This window comes from Triticum urartu, chromosome 6 (assembly GCF_003073215.2).
Source record: "Triticum urartu cultivar G1812 chromosome 6, Tu2.1, whole genome shotgun sequence".
Lineage (NCBI taxonomy): Eukaryota > Viridiplantae > Streptophyta > Magnoliopsida > Poales > Poaceae > Triticum > Triticum urartu.
The window spans coordinates 406766294-406771083 of record NC_053027.1 but is presented as its reverse complement, the minus strand read 5'-3'; positions in this window follow the sequence as shown (position 1 = coordinate 406771083).

Below are 4790 nucleotides of genomic sequence, written 5' to 3'. Positions count from 1 at the left end.
GCAGCGTGACATCACACTACGGCCAAGCCTTTATTCGAATCGTTTTCACTTCTCCACCTCAGCGTGTTTTGCGAGGCGGTTTCCTTGGCACGTCTTATCAAAGCAGAGATCGTGTCCCCTTTGTTTACGGGATTCTCGTTAATACGGACGTGGGTAACCCAACCGCGCCACTTATCACGATGCTTGGGAGGCAAGCGAGTTTTACTAGGCTAGTAGGGACGCATAGTCGCATCCGCCCATATAAGGGGATAAGGATCCACCTTTTTACCTATGCCTTCTTCCTCCTTTGCCTATCCATCTTCTGCGCACCCGAGCTCCAGCGCCCAAGCCCGCACTTCCTACCTCAACCCTCTCCAACAATGTCCGGAGCGGGAGGCAAGTGGATGGTCTCCTCCGTCACGGAGGGCCATGTCAAGAGGTTAAGGAAGGCCGGATACTTGTCCAAAGACATCGCGCACCGGCTTCCTGAGGAGGGGCAGCTTCTCCCCACCCCAAGGGTAGTATTTCTTCCCCACTTCCTCCGCGGACTGGGTTTTCCTCTCCACCCATTTGTCCGCGGGCTCATGTTCTACTATGGCCTAGATTTCCACGATCTGGCCCCGAATTTCATCCTCAATATCTCAGCGTTTATCATCGTGTGCGAGGCTTTCCTCCGCATTCGCCCTCATTTCGGTCTCTGGCTCAAGACCTTAAACGTCAAGCCAAAGGTGGTGCGCGGCAACCAGGTGGAGTGCGGAGGTGCCACGGCGGGCAAAATTGCCAATGTCCTATGGCTCGAGGGCTCCTTTGTGGAGACCTTGAAGGGGTGGCAGTCAGGGTGGTTTTACATCACCGAGCCACGCGATCCGAAGTGGATCACAGCCCCTGAATTCTGATCCAGACCCCCTACGCGGCTCACGTCCTGGAAGGAGACGAGCTTGTCGTGGGGCTACGAAGAAGAGTTGACCGGACTGCAAAAATGCATCCAGTCCCTGGTGAACAAGCAGCTCAAGCTTGTCAACGTAATCTAGGTCATGCTCATCCGCCGGATCCTTCCGTGTCAAGAACGGGACTTCAATTTGTGGGAGTTCAACCCGGCGCAGCACCGCACTCTGAGCAGGCTCTTCGACACGACGTATGAAGATGTCTGGAGGGGGCTAACCAAAGGCGCCGAGGCTCCCACATCCGCCTCCGAAGACCGCGGATTCAGCTCGCAGCGTCCTGCTGGCGAGGTAAGATATTTCCATCCTTTACAGGATGTTAAGTTTTTTCATAGTTTGACTCTATGCGGGATCTAAACTCCCTCACCTTTGACAGGATTGGCAGGAGAAGTCCGGACAGATTAACTGTCCGGCTCCCTTGCCCGGAGACCCAGCCCCTGCTCTCCTAGAGAAGATGCTGGTTCCGGCACCTTATGTGGTGCCGGAGAAGAAGGCCAAGAAGAAGAAGGCCACGGGGACTCGAAAGAGTTCCTGACATATGGTGGTGTCGAACTCGTCATCCGACGAGTCCGAGACGTACTCCTCCCGTGAGAACGAGGAGGAGGAAGAAGAAACCTCTCCCCCTCCAGCGGGGGGAGGAGAGAAGAGGAAGGCCGCCCCAGTAGGGGAAGCCGAGGAGTCCAAGAAGAGGAAAACCCCTCCACCGGACTACGTCCCCGACGCCGACGAGGACGAAGAGGAGTGGCCGGACAGGGCCAAGCGTCCAGCGAGATCGTAAGTGTTCGGATACCAGAGTATCTCGTGATATTCCTTTTGTTGCACAGCTTTCCCTAACGTTGGATATAATCATGCAGTCCGCTCAAGGATGGCCTCGACAAGTCGTCGAGCGGCTCCCTGGATTCATCGGACGTGAATTCAGTTCAGCCCGCTGCTTCCCCCTGTGCTGCGGATGACGCCGAAGTGGCGTCGCGACAAGCTCCGGGGCGAGAGGAGGTGGTCTAGGAGGAGCCGCGAGGCGACCTCCCGGACTCCAGGAGTGAAGGGGACAAGACCCCCCTGGGCACCAAGTCCGGCTTTAAGCCGGACACTGCGTTGGAATCATCAACGGTTCCGGACCGCGGTAGGCGAACTCCTGCCAAGAGGAGCAAGCCTACAGAGCCGGCGTCCTCCGTCCAACCGGAAGCGCTGGACAATCTACTGGAGGAGCTTAAGGGCGCCTCCATCGACGAGGAGCACCGTGCCATCATGAGTACGGTGGTCCAGAAGGTTCGGTCCGCCAAAAGCGGACTGAATGAAGCTTGTGCTAGCCTTCTAACAGGCTTCGAGGTAAGTAAAAATATGTAAAAATATTACCATATAGACAGTAGCCCTTGATGCTCTGTTTGGCGTTCGGAAAGAAAAGCCGAATAGAGGATCTATTAAATATCGCAGGAGTCTAACTAAAAAGGAGTCAATATACGTATGCAGGCTTCGCTGCTGGCCACCGTCGCACTGACTGCGGAGGTGGGTGCCCTGAAGCAGGGCCTCGAGCGGACCGAGCAAGAGCTCGGCCTTGCCAAAAGGCAGCTCGAGGAGAAAGAAGTTAAGAGATGCCTTATAAAAAAATGCCTATAGGAAGGCGCAATTGCAAAAAATGACAGGAGTATACTGCTTATTGTAGGGGCCACAACTGAGGTGGCGACCCTCAAGCAGGCACTGTCCGAGGCCGAGAAGAAAGCGGCCACGGAGCACGCCGAGCGGGAGAAATTTGAGGCGCAGGTCGGTGAGGTGAAGCAAGAGCTTCAGGTTCTCATGCAAAAACATGAGAGTTTGGAGCTCGACTCGAAGACGCGAGCGTCCGAGCTTGCTGCGGCCCTTAAAACTGCCAAATCTGCCAAGGCCGAAGCCCAGAAGGCCCTCCAGGAGTTGGATGCGGTGAAAAAGATAGCGGCGGGTAAGGCATTCTATATCCAAAGCAGACATATAAAAGTAAACTACTTCTTACTTACCCGAATTCGGAGCTCTCCAAGGGCATTCGCAGATCTTCCCCGCAACGTATCCGATGCCACCGCATTCTACCGAGCCGAGGAAGGCAGCTCGACGGAGAAGGTGTTTTGGTCTCAGTACGCTGAGGCCGGACACCCTGTGCCCTTGAGCGACCAGCTGAAGCAGCTGGTCGAGCTCCACAAGGCGGCCGAACAGGCCCTGAAGGGCTTCATAGTTCGGCTGTGGCCTGGAGAGGCCCTCCCTGGGAGCTACTTCGGACTGGTGCGGCGGCTGGTGGAGGCTTGTCCAAGGCTCAAGGTCATCAAGCGCTCCGTCTGCATCGAAGGTGCCCGTAGGGCCCTTGCCCGTGCAAAGGTGCACTGGGGTAAGCTGGACGGTGAGAAGCTTGTGAAGGACGGGCCGCCGCCGGGGAAGGAGCATCGCAAGCCCGAGAACTACTACAAGGATATTCTTTCTGGTGCCCGCCTTGTGGCGGATGAATGTACCAAGGATGTAATTTTTGAATGAACTCGCTCATGTTATCCTCTGCGCTGAAAACTTGTTCATATGCGCTAAGCAATGCTTGAATTTAAAATATTACTTTCTGTGCGGCCGTTTATCAAAAAATTGAGAGATGGCCAGTCGTCGGCTTCTGCCCCCATGCCACTAGTGCTGGGGTGTTCGAGATAAACCTGAGCGCTCTTTTTCTCATGATTGGGTCCGTCGAGGGAGGCGGTCAGCACAACGAACAAGGCAATCGGACTATAATGCGTGAACACTCTCACTTAGCCATAGAACTCTATAATTTTAAATTTCGGCGAAGCCCCTAGTATTCGGAAGACCGAGTTCGGGGCGCTATCCACGCCTTGGCCAGACAAAGCCGGTTCCTCGCTCGAAGCGGCATAAGCCTTTAAGGACTCAAAAAACCTCTTGAACAGCGACCGGTCTCTCGCCTCATCATGACAGTCAGTTTTAGCTTTCTCCACTGAGGTGCTCGGCCCAGCTCAACTGGGGCACAATCGTAGTGGTTCTCCTAGTGCTACCTTAGCCGATATAGCGGAACGTAAGGCACCAAAACATAGGAGCCGGGCAAACCCAACTATTGACCCAAATCATGATTCGGAGCCGATGCATATAGTGCTATAAGTTCGGGGTGCCGCACTTCTGGAAGTGGACGGACTTCTCACACCATATTGATGGGTACTGAAGCCCCTGGCGTATTTTGCCGTACCACAGTGTACGGATGCAGCATGTTATTAATAAACATATATATATATAAAGAGGGTAATGCAAAAAATAGACAAAAAGCTATGCATTGGTTATAGAAAGGCTGGTATGAAAGCGGAATGATACAAATAGTGCGATAGGCAAAATAAATTGGACTATTTAACATGTCCTGGCCAGGGGCAGGCCGCGGAATTGTATTAAAAAACAGGTATACTGCTCGCAATAGAGACCACCTGGGAGTTCCATAATGTGGCGTGGCTTGTCTGCTTCCCTGGATCTTGCATCGTTTGTGCGGCAGTTGAATTGCCGAACGGGTCGTCCGAAGTATGGAGTCCTGAGAGTAAGAGAAAAAAGAAGGAATCTGGCAGCCCCTGGTGCGGTTTAAGCCATATTTCGGGCGTGCCGTGATAGTGCCCCTTCCCCTGTGCCCATGGTATTTCAAGAGCGTAGTTATGTACGCGAAGCACTGGTTTCGCTATATTGCGAGGGCTAGGGTTGGGGCCGCATTGCTATGCTAGCTCGAAACGTGCCAGGCGTTCTTGTTGTAGGGTACTCCGGGCGCGCTTGACAGTGTCTGGCTTTTTGAAGGCCGAACTGGAGGACTACCTAGAGAGGCTGCTTTGTACTTCTGCTGCGAGCGCTGCCGTGTGCTCCTCCGTTCGGAGGGAGCGTTCAGTG